The 20,853-nt window shown below is 32.8% G+C and overlaps 1 protein-coding gene across 3 annotated transcripts in view; it reads right to left on the minus strand.

Moving 5' to 3' along the window:
- The window catches only part of ANKEF1 (ankyrin repeat and EF-hand domain containing 1), a 95,284-nt gene that overhangs the window by 18,619 nt on the left and 55,812 nt on the right, over positions 1 to 20,853 (minus strand). Inside the window, exon 11 of one of the 3 annotated variants that reach the window (XR_012473377.1) lies at positions 7,838 to 7,910. The gene's annotated coding sequence lies outside the window, so the exon portion shown is untranslated. Of the gene's footprint in view, positions 1 to 7,704; positions 7,914 to 20,853 lie in introns of those variants that run through there. The other 2 variants (XR_012473376.1, XM_074209454.1) reach the window with 2 other exon arrangements.

Raw genomic sequence — 20,853 nt, forward strand, 5'->3', positions numbered from 1 at the left:
TATTCTTTCATTTTAGTGAATGAGACATGTATGTCAAGTACTACTTCTTGACTAAAGACACTGATTTTTTTCTTTTTTTTAGTTTTTGCAGGCAATGGGGTTAAGTAGCTTGCCCAAGGCCACACAGCTAGGCAGTTATTAAGTGTCTGAGGTCAGATTTGAACTCAGGTACTTCTGACTCCAGGGCCGGTGCTCTATCCACTGTGCCACCCAGCCGCCCAAGACACTGATTTCAAAGCACAGAAAGCAATATAGGAAGTTGATATCCTTCCTAGCACTTGCATAGGAAAAGAAGAGATTTCAATGTTATTAGTCAATGACCACTTCTTATCTTTTTAAAGTATCTGACTAATTGTTAGTAAAAAGTAAGCTTATATAGAACAGTCCTCAATAAATGTGTTTAATGAATGTGTATTCCCATTTTGAATATAATATTAAAAGAAACTAGCACTTTCAATTTCAATACAATTCAACCCACTAAGGCTGTAAAGGCTAAAAGGAAACCTATACTGAGTAGTGAAATGTTAATTATCATCATTCATGAGAATTTGTGCAAAGAAAGGGATCTTCTCCGACTTTATGTAAACTATGGGGAAAAAGTGGTTAACTGGACTATTTAGCAAAAAGAAAAGAATCATGTTGCTGACCCTTGAATTCAACTAGAGACAAGTTGTCAAGACAGATAGATACAAACACCAACAAAAGAAGAACAGAGAGAGAATTTATTAAGCTCTTCTTATGGGCAAAATACCATGCAAAACTCTGAGGTTAAAAATATAGTCCAAGAAGACAGTTTTTCTCAGAGTTTTCGTCCTACTTGGGGAGGGAAGATCATAACTAAAGAGGAGCAGAAAAGGATGGAGCAGGATAAGGAGATGGTTGGAAAGTAGTGAACTTGGCTTTTTCCTGGGTTTATAGAGCTAGCAGTTGGTTTTGGATCATGAGTTATTATTATTAGTATTTGAGAAGTCTTAAATTTCATTCTGTTCCTGAACTTTAGGTAATATTCTTTAGATTGCTTGCTGATTGTATGTGACTTGCAAGGGAAAGAAACCTAGAGAAGAAAAAAAAAACAAGTGAACATCTCTATTTCAGTTGGTTCTGGAAAAAAAAAATGATTCTAGAGAAAGGAAAGATGCATCCTTTTATGTTATACATTCACATCTGACCCACAAGGAATGGTTCTTCAAAACTATTTAAGATCTAGGCCAGTGATATGATTCACTGGGGAACTATGAGGGATGATTTATGAGATCATAATAAGGAAAAAGTAGAAGGGATGGGGGATGTGGACAGAAAAGGGAATAGCAAACTATAAGCTTTATATGAGTTCTGTAGTGGGGGAAAATATGTGGTGTTTGAATGCTTTGACTAAAGTTAAGAGGAGATGCTCCTATATAGCTTTTAGAGTCACGTCTTAGCTTTTTTTGGTTAGGCTCAAGGAATTTCACAGTTGAATTAATAGATGGAGGTGATGAAAGGAATAAACTTTTGTGAAGAGGTGGAGAGAGTAAAGAGAGGAGAGCAAAGGGTCAATGATTGAATTTTGGGTCAGAGATTACAGAGAGAACAAAAAGAGGTTGGAGGAAAAGGATGATGCAATGTCATAGAAGCCAAGGGAAATGATCTATTTAACAAGTAGGCAGTCATCAGAATCAAACAGGATGTAGAAAGAGCAAAGAGAATCAAGACTGAGACAAGGTTTTGCTGTTTAGAAGATTATTGTTTGACTTAATCTTTATATTTTAACTGTCATCAATCACACTGCTACCAAATTCCATTGCTATTCCTTAGAGGTGGGAATAATTATTGATGTGATCAACATTCGTTGTTCTGATTTCTGAGACTAGTTCATATACAGATTCCCTTTTATGTATTTTGCAAGACTGTCTTCATCTGTCTGAAATCTCTTTTTCCAATAAGTGTGAAATTTTATTTTAATAAGGTGATGTTAAATAAGCAGGATTTAGAAGGTTAGTTAAATTAAACAAATGTAAACTTCTCCTGTTTCAGATAAAAATTTTGTCTATTTCTTAGTCAAGTTCCATGAAAGAGGAAAAGATTTTCAATAATTTTCTTAACAGTATTTTATTAAAGCAGGTAGCAGCACAACTTACTGTTGTTGTTGTTTTTTTAGGTTTTTGCAAGGCAAATGGGGTTAAGTGGCTTGCCCAAGGCCACACAGCTAGGTAATTATTAAGTGTCTGAGACCAGATTTGAACCCAGGTACTCCTGACTCCAGGGCCGGTGCTTATCCCACTGCACCACCTAGCCGCCCCAACTTACTGTTTTTTGATCAATGTTATTATATTGGTTATAATTATTTTTAATTAAATAAGTTCACAAATTAGCAGAAAATTTATTAAATTAGCCATTAGTATAAATTGCATTCATTTTGTCAATTATGGTATAAAACTTATCAACAATGTACTGACTTTAGAAAAATGTTAATATATAGTTTAAATAAAATAGTATTGATGATGATACTGAAACTTGAACTGCATAAAAAGCCATCAGTAATTATATATAAAGTGAACCTATTTATCTGTAACTATTATTACAACAAATTAAATACTGTGGAGGTAAAAAAGGTTATTGGTGAGAAAGACCCTTAGGCTTCTAGCTAAGATAATAACATGAAAGGTTGTAGAGAACCCAGCTTTTTCACATCCGTCCCAGCAATGATCTAAAAAGGGGCAGCAGATTGAATTGTGATGAAGAAATTAAAATAGAAATATCATACTGTTCAGGACAGAATACAAAGACATCCAGAAAAAGAAAAAGACTAGAATCCAGAACTCTTACTGGGTATATTGAAGTCTGTCATCACAATAACCACTGATACATCAAATGAGGTGAAAGATAATCACAGATGCCCAGGAAATTGAGGTACAAAGAATAGTACAACGCAAGAAAAACTAGGGAGGCAGAAAAGTCTTTGACTTTTACAGCAAGTGCTCTGGAGTATAATATGATTAGGGTTGAAGTATGCTACGATTGCACAAGTACATTGCATCTAGATAATTTGCAGAAAACAAAGTGTTTGTTAGTTGTCACATCTTTCATACATAGTACATGGACATTTATTTATATGGCTTGCAATTTTCATCATGTTGTGTTAGGGTTTTGGACTTCTATTTAAGTATTAATCTTTTAGCTGAGTTTAAGAAATTGATTTCACAAGTAAAAGATGGGGGAGGATATTCAGATAACAGTTTTTTTGAAAAATATGGAGCTCATAATGGATTCCAAGTGCAATATAAGTTAACTGTGGTGTAACCAAATGAAATAATGCAAACTAATGCAATAAGAAGAGATAATCCACCACTGCTCTAGTCAGACCACATTTGAATATTGTGTCCAATTATAGGCAAAACATTTTCAAAAGGACTCTGGGTCTTAAGAAATAAAACCTTAAATGCCTCAAGTTCATAAATACCAGAAGAAGGTTCATTGAGCATGTTTAGCTTGGAGAGGACAAAATTTATGAGATCAGAGAATTTAGAAAAGTTACCATGTGGAAACTGCAAAGAAATAAAAACTTGTTTGATGTTAAGAAAAAATTCCTAGCACAACTGTTTCCAAGTAGAAGGATCTACCTGAGTTGTAATGGGTTCCTTCTGATTGGAGGAATTCATCCAGCAAGACTGGATAACTACTTGTGAGATGTGCTGTAGTGTGAATTAGGTTTGAATTAGAACAGATAACCACAGAGCTCTTTTCCAACCTTGAAATTCTATGCTCTGTAAACCACAATTCTATTATCTCACTGTACTTAGTTTGTCTTCCTAATACTGAATTCTTCAAGAAAATGCCTTTCTCCCTTTTCATGTTACCTTAAGAATTCTGATGGATTGCTCTGCTGAGTATAATAATTCATGAGTAAAATAAATCCATCTGGCTCAACCAGCCTGGCAGCTAATTTAGTTTTGAACCTACTAACCTGAACCTCATGTTGCAATTTCTAAATCACACTGATGAGTTTTAAAGTCTGATGTTCTTTTTTTTTTACCCAACTTCATATTAAGCAAATATATAATATATGTATATATATATATATATACATATATATATATATATATATGCCCACAACAAATAAACATTTTTTTCTTCCTAAAACCACAGAAGTCTAAGAAATCCAAATTAATACAATTTCATTTGACAAACACTAAATACCTATAGTGGACAAAACACGACTGAAAACTATAGAAAAATGGAAAACTTAGATAAGATGCAGTCATTGCTCTGATTTATAACCCTATAGATTGTTGAGACACATACATAGTTAACATATAGACAGACAGACAGTGGTATGAAGACATAACTATAGAGACACACATGTGGGCAATCTGATCCAATAAGCATTTGTTATTGTAACAGAGAGGGCTGATCCACTCCTCCATTTAGAGATGCTGGAAAGCCAGTTTACCAAAAGATGGGATGATGAATAATGAAAAGTGCACTGCACCCTGACTTGGAACAAGCATAGATATTTCATAGCTAGTGCTCTTCTCTTAAACAAAAGATGAAGAGATAGACAAGTGATGGACTGTTAGAACTGGGGGTGCATTCTAAAGTGGGGGATTAGGCTCTTGCCTCTGCCATTTTTCTTTTTTTGATATGCTCAAGTAATGAATCTAGGAATAATACCTTAAGGGGAAAGAGACCTCAGACTTTTATGTCCCTATTTGTTTATTTGCATTAGCAAATTAAGCCAGAAGTGTAAAGCCTGTTGTTTCTATTCCTCTTGATTTTGGGAGGATATTGGGGATGGCTATGACTTTGTAAATATACTTCTAGAAAACTCTGAACCAAGATTTTTCTGGAGGTCAGATATTAAGGAGCATCGCTCCAAATGACTGCCCAGTCATGGCAGATCTGAAAGTGAACTTGTTGGGAATAAATGCTGTGTAGAAACTATAATATGTCTGAAACTCGGGAACTAAAATAGGTAAAAATATGAACCCAGATGTTAAGGTGAAATGGTCATACTTTTTATCTTGCTGTCTCTGTAAAAGATCCCTTTCTAAAACTAATTCATATTAATTAGTTAAATGGACCCGGAGTACTTACCAATAACTAATAGTTTGTTGAGAAAACACCATAGAATAAACACTCAAATCAAAGGTACTAGTGAAAAGCACTCCCTTATCCCTCAGGGATACCCTCACAACCCTGAGAGTAACTAAAATCATTCTGAATAGGTTTAGACTCCAGAGCATTATTGCCCAGCTAAGCACTGAGGAAACAAAGTACTTTGTGAAGTATGAGGGAAAGGTTCATTACTGACAGGAACATCTTAGAAGGCTTCATAAAGGAGAATGCATTTGAACTGAGTTCTAAATGAAGGAAAGAAATTCAATGGGTGAAGGAGGAGAGAAGAGAGTAGGACATAGATCTAGCAAAGGTAGATAGACAGAAAAGAACTGGACATGTTGAAGACATAAACTGGCATAGTTTAGTTGAATTGTATAGTTCATGGAAAGGAATAATAAGAGATAAATTTGCAAAGATTGAGCGACATCAGATTGTGAAGAGTCTTGGCTAACAATAAAAGGTGCTTGAATTTTACTCAGGCAAAAATATGAACATTTACAATCAAAGGAATGATGTGATTCAATCTATATTTGAGGAAGGTTAGTATAGTGGTAATACAAAGAATGGATTGGAAGTGGGACAGATCAGAGGCTGGAAATCCTGTAAGGGAGATTATGCAAATAGGTTAGTTAGATGACTATAAAACCTGTTCTCTGGTGGTCATAATGAAAATAGAGAGATGGAGGATGACCCAAGAATCTTAAGGAGGAGACTTGGCTTCATAGCTCATTGAACATAAGACACACTGACATTATCCTAATGTCAGATAAAATTGAGCTTTAGGGAGTACTAACAACAGAGCAGTATAGTCCTGTGAATGGCAAGCTTCTATTGTCTTAGTGTTAAAGCCATTTCTAAATCTTTTTTCTAAATGTATCATGTTGATGAGTAGTTCACAAGTCAAGGATGGAAGATTAGAGAAGAAAGACTGTACTGACCATTAGCTCATCGAGAAACCAATTAGGATGGACCTGGTTATCAGTTTTTCTCCTATGCTAGGGCTTCCCCAGCATTGGTGGTGCACCATGGTTCCACACCGATATAGGAATAAGAATAAACGAGGAAGGCTTTTGAGGAAAGGTCAAATTGATGATTAACCCATCAAGAGACAGGTTAGGATGTACCTGGTAGTCACATTCTATCTCCAGATAGCACATACTACTGCTTCCCCCATGTTGATGAAATAGGGTGATACTTTGCTGATATGGGAGGAATTGAAACTAATTTAAGGCCAAGGGGAGAGGGAAAAGGCAAAGATAACACTAAGATTTCATACCTGGGAATTTGAGGAAGTGATAGCATCAGTGACCAAAAGAATAGAGTAAGAAGGAAGAATAGATTTAGAAGGAAAGACAATAAGTTTGATTTTAGACTTTGAAGTGAAAGGAGAAAGTACAGAGAAAGAAGAGAAACCTACTTAATAAACACCTTAATTGCTTCACCAAAGTTAAAATACTGGGGCATAGACACATTAAAGGATCAGAAAGAGGACAAAAATCAGTGAATAAGACAAAGAAAGAGCAATTAGAGAGAAACAAAGAGAACATGATGTCTCTGTGGACAAGGAAAATAGAATTATCCAAGGAGTGGTCAACCTAGAAGAGAGTTTGAAAAGTATGAGAACTGAAAAAAGAAACAAAGAAGATAGTATAATTTAAAGAGCAATGTCACTGGAGCTGGGAGATGTAGGTTTAAATATTGTCTCTGTTCCATACTACCCATGTGACCTTGGACAATCAATTTACTTCTCTATACCTCAGTTTCTTCATTTATAAAATGAGTATAAAATTAGGTAAGGTGATACCTAAGGCAAGAGTACTTAATTTTTTTTTTTGTGTCTGGGGCCCATTTAAGAAGCCTGGTGAAATCTATGGATCTCTTTTTTTTAGGAAACTGTTTTGAAATGTTTAAAAATTAAAATACAAAGGATTAAAAATGAAACAAATTATATTGAAATATTATTATAGGGGCAGCTAGGTGGCGCAGTGATAGAGCACCGGCCTTGGAGTCAGAGTACCTGGGTTTAAATCCGGCTTCAGAAACTTAATAATTACCTAGCTGTGTGGCCTTGGGCAAGCCACTTAACCCCATTTGCCTTGCAAAAACCTAAAAAAAATAAAAAAAAAGAAATATTATTATACAATTTTTTTTTAGTTTTTGCAAGGCAATGGGGTTAAGTGGCTTGCCCAAGGCCACACAGCAAGGTAATTATTACATGTCTGAGGCCTGATTTGAACTCAGGGACTCCTGACTCTAGGCCCAGTGCTCTATCCACTGTGTCACCTAGTTGCCCCTATACAATAAATTTTTAAACAAAAACAAATTCACAGACTTCAGGTTAAGAATCTTCCTCTATGGTTTCTTCCAACTGTAAAACCAAAGTTCCTTTCTTCTTTTACTTCAATTGAAGTGTGTGTGTATATGTGTGTCTTGTGATGGTGATGACATGCATGCACATACACAAACTAATGGACTCCACTCAGTTCTATTTGCTCTTCAGATGGACTGCATGTAAGATTAAAAAAGTGAAAAATTTAACACTTCAGAGAATTTCAGGATAAATATATGTCATTCATTTATTTAATACACATGAACAATAATAGCAAATTGTTCTGAAGCCATTACTAGTACTCTGTTTAATCTCAGCTTTTGGAAGTAGAAGCTGTCGTCCCTTTAATTAGTCATAACCTACAAGGTTTATCCCCCAAAAGGCCACAAAAGTCATACTCCTATTCCTCACCTTGGCTTGGAGTTTGCTTGGGATCACTGCTTGAAGACACCTCCCATGATAGTGGATTGCCGTTGGTCATTTACTGCTTAATAGGAACAAGTTTAAGATCTGTTACTAATAAACATTCTTCTTTCCTACTTTTTAAAAGATTATTACCCATGATACTCATGGTCCTTTGATCATTCATAAGAATTTTGTCATTTTTAATATATAAAGTATTCTTTTGGGAATCTATAATAGGACTGAATAAATTATTTTAAATAGAATTGAAGTTTGAAACTTATATCACTGACCTATCTATGATTAATTAATGTTTCTAAGATTGTTATGCCTATATTTGTACCATAAGTATTTTATTATTCAATTCATATAGTCCCTAGGTGAATATTTGTAATAGACTACAAAATATTTTCCAGCTTCTATAATTATTTTGAATGGAATTTCTCTTTATAGCGCTTATGATTTATTTTTTTTAAAAATTCCTCTATTTAGGCATTCTAATGATTTAGGTAGATTTCCCTCATATCCTGTAACTGTGCTGAAGTTTTTAATTATTTAAATTGATTTTACTTGACTTGCTAGGATTTTCTAATTATATAATCATTTTGCAGAAAATGATAATTTTGTTTCTTTTCCTATACTTATTTCTTCAATTTATTTTTCTTTTCTTCTATAGTTAAAATTTATAACACTATGTTAAAGAGTAGAGGTAATTATGGATATGCTTCCTATCTCCCTATCTTGCAAAGACTGCTAAATTTTCTTTATTTCATACAATGTTAACTCTTGGAATTAGATAATATTTACCAGGTTTAGAGTTTTAGTTGAAATGGTGGTCTAGGGGTGGCTAGGTGGCGCTGTGGATAGAGCACTAACTCTGGAGTCAGGAGTACCTGAGTTCAAATGCGACCTCAGACACTTAATAATTACCTAGCTGTGCGGCCTTGGGCAAGCCACTTAACCCCATTTGCCTTGCAAAAACCTAAAAAATAAATAAATAAAAATATGAAATGGTGGTCTAAATTTCTAGGTCTGATAATAGAAATTAGTATCAATTTTGTTAAAAGCCTTTTCAGCATATATTGATATAATCACATGATATTTATTATTTAAATTATTAAAATAGTTTATCATATTTCTAAATTTCCTCATGTTGAATTAACCCTGCATTTGTAATAAGCACAATATGGTGATAATATAAAATTTCCCAATACGTTGGCATGAACTGCTTGCTAAGATAGTATTTAAAATTTTTATTATCTTCCTTTTTTCCTGGTCACTGAGGAGCAAGGTGATGCAGCTTGAAAAACAGCCTCATGATTGACTTCTGGGGCAGGCCAAGATGGTGACATGAAGCTAGCATGTTTCCGCAGCTTTTCCCCACCAAAAATAAATGAAACCTCTGAAATGACATTCACACTACAGATCCCACCAAGAAAAAGAGAAGATCCAAAGACATTTTCAATGGTAGACAATGTGGTGGATCTTTTGTGAATGTCTGCCTCTTTGGGGGATAAAGGAAAGTAAAGCCCAGGAGGTGGGAGAGCAGGAGAGCCAGTAGGATGCTTTTAGTCACAGTGTAGTCCAGGTACCAACAGTTTGACAACAGTAGAGGTTCTGGCAGCTAGATAGGAAGCCAGGAGGAAGAATCTCAAACCCAAACAAAGAATGAACTTTGGGAACACCAGGGCAAAAGACAGGACTGGGTTGGGAACAAACTACTGCTGGAACAAACTACTGCTAAGTCAGACCCTGGAAACAAAGGAGGAAATAAACCTCTGGACTGCATAGGCAAAATCTTGGCCAACAACAAGCCAAGGATCAGACAGCAGTTCCAGCAAAAAAAAAAAAATACCCAAAACCAAAAACTTGGATCTATACTCCCTATACCCCAGGAGTAGAGCTAAAATATCAAAGATGAGTAAAAAAGTTAAGAGTGCTCACTATAGAACACTACTTTGAAGATAAAGATGATAACAATGTCATGTCAAAAGAATAATTCAGAGAAAAATCACTGATGGGGAAGTCTCAAAAACAGTCTATGAATTGGAATCAAATTAAAAAATTCATAGAAGAACTTTAAAAAGAATTTAAAAGCTAAAAATGAGAGGAAGAAGAAAAATGGAAAAAAAGAAATGAGAGTCACACAGGAAAATTATGAAAAATTGACCAGAGAATTCAACACTTTTAAAAAAAGGAAACACAAAAGGTAAATGAAGAAAATAAAAACCTAAAAATTTAGAATTAAATGAATAGAAATTAATGAATCTAAAGATTAAAAGATTCCATCAAACAAAATAAAGAGATTGAAAAAAATTGAAGAAAATGTAAAATACCTTTTAGGAAAAATGATCTAGGAGAGATCATCAGACTACTAGAAAAGCCTAGATGAAAAAAAAAGAACCTGGAAAATATCATGCAGGAAATTATCATGGAAAACTGTGCACATCTGCTAGAAAAAGAAGACAATATAACCTTTAAAAGAATACACAAAACCCCTCCAGAAAGAGACCACAGGATAAAAACTCCAAAGGCTGTGATCATCAAATTCAAGAACTCTCAAATAAAAAATACTGTGAGCAGCAAAAAGGAAACAATCAGACTCACACAGGACCTAAGAAGTAGAGTACCTGGAATACCACATATTGGAGGGCAAAGGACTTGGGATTATAACCAAGAATTTACTACCCTGCAAAATTCAGCATATACCATCAAGGGAAAAGATGGATGTTCAAAGCAATAAGAGGACTTCCAGAATTTCTTGTCACAAAGACCAGAATTGAACAGGGAATTTAATCACCAAATACTCAGCTCAAGTGATGCATAAAAAGGTAAATGAAAAGGGGAAGGAAAGAACAAAACAAAACAAAAAAAGTTAATCAAGATGATCAAATTGTATATAACCCCCAAAGGGAAGATAAAACTTCTGACTCTTGAGAATTTTACTTCTCTTAGGATAATTAAAGAGTTGAATATAATTGAAGGGATTGGATTTTAGAGGATGTAGGTATAGTTGGGTCTTGTCTCTCCATTGAAGAAAAGCAAGTTGACATTACTATGTTTGAGACAAAAAGCCCTGATGAAAAGCAGGGGTGTTAAATCTAAACAAGTGTCTCAGTATCCTTTGATTCACTTCAATTCTTCTATGCTGACAAAGCTTAGCACTTTTTCTGATGAAGGAGACCACAACTTCCCTCTCTCAAAACTAGATTAATCTAGTCAACAAAATAAACATGAAGGAAATTAAGAAGGTAAATGAAGTCTTAGAAAACTTAGATATGATAGGCCTCTGGAGAAAACTTAATGGGAACAGAAAAGAATACATCTTTTTCTCTGCAGTACATGGCACCCATAACAAAACTGACCATGTACTAGGACATAAAAACCTCTTAATCAAATACAGAAAGGTAGAAATAATAAGTGCATATTTCTTAGAATATGATGCAATGAAAATTACATGTAATAAAGGGTCAAGGAAAGAGAAACTAAAAACTAATTGGAAACTAAATGATTTAATTTTAAATAATGAGTGGATCAAACAAGAAATCATGGAAATAATCAATAATTATATTCAAAGAAAATGATACTAATGAAACATCATGCCAAAATTTATGCAGCCAAGGCAGTTTTGAGGGGAAACTTTATATCTTGAAATGATTATATGAATACAATAGAGAAAGAGGAGATTAATGAATTGAGTATACAACTAAAAAAAACTAGAAAAAGAATAAATTAAATATCCTCGATTAAATACCACATTAGAAATTCTGAAAATCAAGGGAGAGATTAATAAAATTGAAAGTAAGAAAACCATTGATCTAATAAATAAAACCAAGAGTTGGTTTCATGAAAAAGCCAATAAAATAGATAAATCTTAATCTGATTTTAAAAAGACAACTAAATTACCAATATCAAAAATGAAAAGGGTGAACAAACCACCAATGAGGAGGAAAGTAAAGATGTAATTCAGAGCTACTTTGCTGAACTGTATGCCAATAAATTTGAAAACTTGAATGAAGTGAATGAATATTTATAATAATACAAGCTGTCCAGATTAACAGAAGAAGAAATAATATACTTAAATTATCCCATTTCAGAAATAGAAATTGAAGAAACCATCAATAAACTCCCTAAGAAAAAGTGTCCAGGTCTAGATGGATTTATAAATGAATTCTACCAAACAATTAAGGAACAATTAATTCCTATTCTACATGAATTATTTAAAAATAGAAGAAGGAATTTGACCAAATTCCTTTTATGACATGAATATGGTATTGATACCTAAACCAGGAAGAACCAAAACAATGAAAATTATATACCAATTTCTCTAATGAACATTGATGCAAAAATCTTAAATAAAAGTTTAGCCATGAGATTACAGCAAGATATTACTAGGATAATATACCATGATCAGTTAGGATTTATAGCAAGTAGGCAGGAATGGTTCAATATTAGAAAAACACTCAACATAATTGAATATATCAATAGTAAAACCAACAAAAATCATATGATTATCTCAATAGATGTTGAAAAAACCCTTGATAAAATATCATTCATTCCTATTAAAAACATTAGAAAGTTTAGGAATAAATGGAATTTTCCTTAAAATAAGAAGTAGTATCTATCTAAAACCATCAACAAATATTATCTGTAATGAGGATAAACTCAGAACATTTCCAGTAAGATCAGGGGTGAACCAAAGATGTCCATTATTACCATTACTATTCAATATAGTTTTAGAAATGTTAGCTCTAGCAAAACTGGCAATAAGGAAGTCAAGCTTTTATTCTTTACAAATGATATTATGGTACACTTAGAGAACCCCAAAAAATCATCCAAAAAACTCCTTGAAAAATTAATAAATTCAGCAAAGTAGCAGGATATAAAATAAACCCACATAATCAACAATATGAACAACAAAGCCCAAGAGCAAGAGATAGAAAGTGAAATTCCATTTAAATTAACTGTAGACAACATTAAGTACTTGGGAATCAACCCCCTAAGACAAACCCAGAAACTATATGAACACAATTATAAAGCACTTCTCAACCCAAATAAAGTCAGATCTAACAATTAGGAAAATAGTTAATTGCTCACAGTTAGGTCGAGCTAATCTGATAAAATTACAATTCTGCTTAAATTAAATTACTTATTCAGTGCTATACCAATCAAACTACCAAATAACTTTACCAAATTATAAAAAATTGTAACAAAATTCATCTAGAGCAACAAAAGGTCAAGAATAGCAAGAGAACTGATGAAAAAAAATGTTAAAGGAAGGTGGCCTAGCTCTACCAGATCTAAAACTATACTATAAAGCAACAGTCATCAAAATTTAGGATTACGATAGGTTCAAAATTAACAGTAATAAGTGACTACAATAATCTACTGTTTGACAAACCCAAAGGCATTAGCTTCTGGGATAATAACTCACTATTTGCCAAAAATTGTTGGGGAAACTGGAAAATAGTGTGGCATAACCCAGGCATAGACCCACATCTCATACCCTATACCAAAATAAGATCAAAATAGGTATAGGATTTAGATATAAAGGGCAATACCATGGAAAGGGCAATACCATGGATAAATTAATAAACCAAGAAATACACTATCTGATCTATGGAAAAAGGGACAAATTTATGACCAAACAAGAAATAGAGTACATTATAAACTGCCAAAGGAATGATTTTGACTGTATTAAATTAAAACATTTTTGCACTAATAAAATCAATGCTGCCAAAATTAGAAGAAAAGCAGAAAGCTGGGAAACAATCTTCACAACTGGGAGTTCTGATAAAAGTCTTATTTCTAAAATACATAGAGAACTGCATCAAATTTATAAGTTTACAAGTCATTTTCCCAATTGATTAATGGTCAAAGATATGGATAGTTTTCAAATGAAGAAATTACAGATTATATATATTATATTAATAAGACATACATATATAATTTATTTATAGATATATAAAATCATATGAAAAAATGCTCCAAATCATTATTGATTAGAGAGATACAAATTAAAATAATTCTGAGGTATCACCTCACCTATCAGATTGACTAAGATTACAAAAAAAGGAAAATGATTAATATTGGAGAGGTTGTGGGAGGATTGGGATATTCATGCATTGCTGGTGGAAGTGATCCAAACATTCTGGAGAGCATTATGGAACTGTACCTAGAGAGTAATAAAACTGTTCATACCCTTTGACCCAGCAATTCCAATTCCAGCCTTATACCCAGAAGAAATTAAATTATGGGAATTAAAGAAAAATTAAAAGAATTAAAAGAAATTTAAAAATGTGAAAAGTTCTATGTTCCAAAATATTCATAACAGCTCTTTTTTGTAGTACAAATAATTGGAGATTGAGGGGATGTCCATCAATTGGGGAATGGTTAAACAATTTATGGTACATGGATATTATGGGCTATTATTGTTCTATAAGAAATCAAAAATGAGATGAGAGCGATGCAGGAAAATCATGAAAACCAAGTCAGCAACTTGGTAAAGGAGATACCAAGAAATATTGAAGAAAATAACATCTTAAAAACCACTATAGGCCAAAAGGAAAAAACAGTCCAAAAAGTCAATGTGGAGAAGCATGGCTTAAAAAGCAGAATTGGCCAAATGGAAAAAAGAGATACAAAAGCTCTCTAAAGAAAGTAATTCCTTCAAATGTAGAATGGAGCTAAGGCAAACTGATGACTTTGTGAGAAATCAAGAAACAATAAAACAAAACCAAAAGAATGAAAAGCTAGAAGAAAATGTGAAATACCTCATTGGAAAAACAACTGACCTGGAAAATAGATCCAGAAGAGACAATTTAAAAATTATTGGGCTACCTCAAAGTCATGACCAGGAAAAGAATCTAGACTTCATTTCCAAGAAATAATCCAGGAAAATTGCTCTTTACATTAGAAGCAGAAGGTAAAATAGAAACTGAGGGAATCCACTGATCACTTCCTGAAAGAGATTCCAAAACAAAAGTTCCCAGGAATATTATAGCCAAATTCCAGAACTCTCAAGACAAGGAGAAAATATTACAAGCAGCCAAAAACAAATAATTCAAATATCATAGCACTACAGTCAGGCTTGCACAATTTAGCAGTATCTACATTAAGGACTAATAGGATATGGAATAGGATATTCTAGAAGGCTGGGACTACAACTAAGAATCAGCTACCCAGCAAAATTGAACATACTCTTTCAAGGAAAATATAGACATTCAATCAAATAGAGGACTATCAAATTTTCCTGTTGAAATAACCAGAGTTGAACAGAAAGTTTGATCTACAAGTACAGGACTCATGTAAAGCCTAGAGAGGGTGGATGGGAAGGACAAATTATGAGGGATTTAATGATGTTGAACTGCTTGTCTTCCTGCATGGAACGATGATACTGCTAATTCATATGAAACTTCTCATTTATCATTTCAAAGGAGCTTATATGGACAAGGCACAGGAGAGAGCTAAATATGAATGTATAATATATTATAATGATAGAGTTAATGGGCAATAACAGAAAGTTTTGGGAGAAAGAGAAATGAGAGGTAGAATTGGCTAAGTTATTTCACATAAAAGAGTTAAGAAAAAGTTTTTGCAATGGAATGGTGGGGGGGACAGTGAGGGGGAATGAGTAAGTCTTCATTCTCTTTGGAAGTGGCTCAGAGAAGAAATAACATACATACTTGATAGGGTATAGAAATCTATCTTAGAGGAAAAAAGAAGAGAAAAGGGATGGGAGAAAGCAAACTGGGGAGAGGAGGAAGGGTGTAGGTAATGGAAGAGAGGGAAGATCATGGGAAAGGGTAGTCAGATATAACACTTTTGAGGAGGGATAGGGTGAAAGGAGAGAGAGAATAGATGGGGAGGTGAGGAGGAATAGGATGGAGGGAAATACAGCTTGAAATAGCAACTGTGGGAAAAAATATTGAAATAATTTCTTGTATGGACTTGAGATAAAGAACATGATCCATCCTAAAGACAGAGCTGATGGTATCTGAATATATATTAGAGCAGATTTTTTCCTCTCACTTTACTTTTCTTGATTTTTCTCTATTTTTGTAGGGGGCGGGGGATTATGTTTACTTTACGAGAAGACTATTGTAGTAGTGAAAAAAATAAGATACTTCTATCAACAAAACTGCTTTAGTTGCATCTCACTAAATTTTTTAAGTTGTTTTATTGTTATCTTCTCTAATATTTTATTTTTTTCCACAATTTGTTCTTTGATATAATAGTTCCTTAGGAGTTTTTTTTATTTCATTGTAATTGGTATAAATATTTCTAGTATTTATAAAAAATGCAAACTTTTTATAATTTGATGAGGACTTTTTGCCTTAATACATTGTCTAATTTTGAAAGATGCCATCTACAAATGAGCAGTAGGTAAATTTCTTTCTCGTTTAAGGTTCACCAAAGATCCTTAAGTTCTCTTTAATTTCATAACTTCTTTCGTGTTTATCTTTTGTTCATATCTATTTAGGACTAAAAATGATAGAGCAAGATGTCCCCTCAATTATAATCTTGCTATTATATCACTTTCTCCCTCCAATTTAACTCTAAGTATTTAGATATTATGTTATTTGGTTAAAACACAAACACATGTGTATATAAATATTTGCTATATATATATATAAATAATTGATACACATTCAATATTTATAGTGCCTTTAGGCATATAATTTTTATGCTCATCTTTTTTTTTAATTTTGTTTTTTTTTTCTTTAGGTTTTTGCTAGGCAATGGGGTTAAGTGGCTTGCCCAAGGCCACACAGCTAGGTAATTATTAAGGGTCTGAGACCAGAATTGAACCCAGGTACTCCTGACTCCAGGGCTGGTGCTTTATCTACTGCACCACCTAGCCACCCCATATGCTCATCTTTTTATATTTATATTTACTATGGTATTCTTATGTCTGATACTATAATTGCTACATTTTTGGAAATAGTATTTTATTTTTTCCAATTGCATGTAGCTTTCAAAATTCATCTTAAAAAATCTTTTATTTGTTTTTCCAACTACATGCAATGATAGTTTTTAACCAATCTTTTTTTGCAAGGTTTTGAGTTTTACAATTTTTTCTTCCCCCCTCCTCCTCCTTCCTCCCCCCTGACAGAAAGCAATCTGATATAGGCTCTACATTTATAACCATGCTAAACACAGATCAATATTGAACATCAACATTCATTTCTAAAAATGCAATGATAGTCTTTAACCAATCTTTTTTTGCAAGGTTTTGAGTTTTACAATTTTTTCTTCCCCCCTCCTCCTCCTTCCTCCCCCCTGACAGAAAGCAATCTGATATAGGCTCTACATTTATAACCATGCTAAACACAGATCAATATTGAACATCAACATTCATTTCTAAAAGAAAATCTTGAGTTCCATTTTCCCCCCTCCTTTCCTTCCCCTCTTCAAGACAGTAAGCAATCTGATATAGGTTATACATGTACAATCATGTAAACATTTTTCCACATTAGTCATGCTGTGAAAGAATAAACAAAAGACAAAAATCATGAGAACAAAAAAGAAAAAAAATATGCTTTGATCTGTATTCAGACTCCATAGTTCTCTGGATGTGAACAGCATTTTCCATCATGAGAAATTTGGTATTTTCTTAGATAATTGTATTGTTGAGAAGAGCTAAATCGATCACAATTGCTCATCACATATTACTGTTACTGTGTAAAATGCTTTCTCTCCTGGTCTGCACACGCCACTCAGTATCAGTTCATCCAAGCCTTTCCAGGCTTTCTGAAATCTGCCTGCTCTTCATTATCATGGTAGTATTCTGTTCTATTCATATATATATATATATATATATATATATATATATATATATATATATATATATATCTTACTTTTTTACAAGGCAGTAGGATTAAGTGACTAGCCCCAAGGTTACACAGTTAGGCAATTATTATGTGTCTGAGACCAGATTTAAACTCAAGTCCCCCTGATTCCAGGACTGGTGCTCTATCCACTGTGCCACCTAACTGCCCCACATTCCATTCTTATATTACAGCTTGTTCCATAATTAACCTCTTGAAGGGCATTTCCTAAATATCCAATTCTTTGTTGCCACAAAAAAGAGCTGCTATAAATATTTTTGTATACATAGGTCCTTTAAGCTTTTTTTTTATGACATTGTAGGATGCAAACTTGGCAGTGGTATTTCTGGATGAAAAGATATATAGGGTAGCTAGGTGGCTCAGTGGATAGAGCAGTGGCTCTGGAGTCATGAGGACCTGAGTTCAAATGCGGCCTCAGACACACTTAATTAACTGCCTAGTTATATGACCTTGAGCAAGTCATTTAACCCCACTGCCTTAAATTTAAAAAAAAGAAAGAATATGTAATTTCATTGCTTTTTGAGCATAGTTCCGAATTATTCTCTAATATAGTTGGATCAGTTCACAGCTCCACCAAAAATAAATTAGTGTCTGCTAATTCTTCACATCATGTATAATATTTATTGTTTTCCTTTTCCAACACATTAGTCAATCTGGTAGATATAAGGTACTACCTCAGAGGAGTTTTAATTTGCATTTCTCTAGTCAACAGTAATTTAGAGCATTTTTTTTTAATGTGACCATAGATAGATTAGAAAACTGCCTGTTCAGATTAATTGACCATTTGTCAATTGGGGAAGGATTTATATTCTTCTAAATATATAGTTCTTTATATATTGAGAAAAGAGGTCCTTATTAAAAATACTGGTTGTAAAAAAACTGTTTCACAGCTCTCTGCTTTCCTTTTAATCTTGGTCGCATTGGTTTTGTTTATGTAAAACCTTTTTTAATTTCATGAAATCAAAATTATGCATTTTGCATTTCTTAACATTCTCTATCTTGTGTTTGGCCATAAATTCTTTCCTTCTCCAAAGATCTGACAGGTAAACTATTCCTTGCTCTCCTAATTTGCTTATAGTATCACTCTTCATATCTAAATCATGTTTTGACCTTATGTTGGTATAAGGTATGAGATATTGGTCTATGCACAGTTTGAACCACACCATATTTCATTTTCTCAGAATTTTTTGTCATATCTTATTCTTATCCCAGAAACTGAAATCTTTGGTTTATCAAATAATATATTAATATAGTCATTTACTGCTATGTCTTTATATCAAATCTATTCTACTCATCTACCACTTTATTTCTTAGCCAGCACTAATTAGGTTTGATGATTGCTAATTTATTATATAGTTTTTAATCTGGTATAGACCATTTTTTTTTGCTTTCCCCCTCATTAATTCCCTTGTTATTTTTAATCTTTTGTTCTTCCAGATGAATTTTATTATTTTTTCTACCTCTTTAAAATAAGTTTTGGCATTCTGATTGTCATATAGCACTGAATAAGTAAATTAATTTAGGTAATTTGTTGCTTTTATTATTTTAGATTGACTTACCCATGAATATGTATTTTTCCAATAGTTTAGATCTGACTTTATTTTTGTGAAAGGTGTCTGATGTGTTCATAATGCTTATGAGTTTTTCTTGACAGACTCCCAAATATATTATATTATCTGAAATTATTTTAAATGGAATTTCTCTTTCAATGTTTGGTAATATATAAAAATTGATTTATCTGGTTTTATTTTAGGTCCTGCAACTTAAAGTTGTTAATTATTTCCAAGTAATTTTTAGCTGATTCTCTAGGACTCTTTATGTATACCACAGTCTCATCTGCAAAGAGTGATACTTTTGCTTATTTGCTGCCTTTTCTAATTCCTTTAATCTTTCCCTCTCTTATTGCTAAAGCGAACATTTCTGATACAATATTGCACCGTAATAATCTTTGTTTCACCCCTGATCTTGATAAGCTTCTAACTTATACCCATTAGAGATAATGCATACTGATAATTTTCGATAGATACTACCTCTAATTTAAAAGAAAACTCCATTTATTCTTATATTTTTTGGTGTTTGTATTATGGATAGGTCCTGTATTTTGTCAATAGATTTTTCTTCATCTATTCATCTGCAGTAATCATATAATTTCCATTAATTTTGTTATTGATAATGGCCAATTATGCTAATAGTTTTCCTAATATCGAACCAGTCCTGCATTTCTGGTTACAGTGTATTATACTGGTGGTAACTTGGTATAGTCTCTTTGCTAATATTTTGTTTAAAATTTTTGCATTAGTATTCATTAGGGAAGTTCATCTATAATTTCCTTTCTGTTTTGATCCTTTTGGTTTAGTTATCCATACCATATTTTTTTGTCATAAGAAATTTGGCAGAACTTTGCCTATTTTTCCAAATATTCCTATAGTATTGGAATTAATTGTTCTTTAAATGTTTGGTACAATTCACTTGAAAATCCATCTGCTCTGGAAATTTTTTCTTAGGGATTTCATTGATGGCTTATTCCATTTCTGTTTTTCAAAAATTGGGTTATTTAAGTATTTTATTTCCTCTTCTGTTAATCTGGGTAATTTATGTCTATGTAAATGTTCATTCATTTCACTTAGATTGTCAGATTTATTGACATATCATTGGACAAACTAGCTTCACATTATTACTTTAATTTCCTCTTTACAGGGATGAATTCATCCTTTTCATTTTTGATACTAGTAATTTGGTTTTCTTTTTTAGCAAGAAATGTCTATTTTTTTCATAAAACCAAGTTTTAGTTTTCATTATTCAATACTTTATTATTTTCAATTTTGTTAATCTCTGAGTTTTCATAATTTCTAATTTGGTATTGAATTGTGAATTTTTAAAATTTGCTCTTTTTCTAGCTTTTTAAAATTGCATGCCCAATTCACTGATTTGATCTTTCTCTATTTATGTAAGCATTTAAAAATATAAAATTTTCCTTAAGTTCCTGTCTAGGCTGCATTCCATAAATTTTGCTTTGAGTTTCCTGGCATTCTCTTTGATAAAATTATTGTTTCTAGGATGTGTTATTTAACCTGCTCATTCTTTAGGACTGGAATATTGTTTCCAATTAATTTTTAATCATCTTTCCAGGACTCTTTATTACTTAATTTTTATTTCAGCATGATCTATAAAGAA

Source organism: Macrotis lagotis, chromosome 1 (assembly GCF_037893015.1).
Source record: "Macrotis lagotis isolate mMagLag1 chromosome 1, bilby.v1.9.chrom.fasta, whole genome shotgun sequence".
Taxonomy (NCBI): domain Eukaryota; kingdom Metazoa; phylum Chordata; class Mammalia; order Peramelemorphia; family Peramelidae; genus Macrotis; species Macrotis lagotis.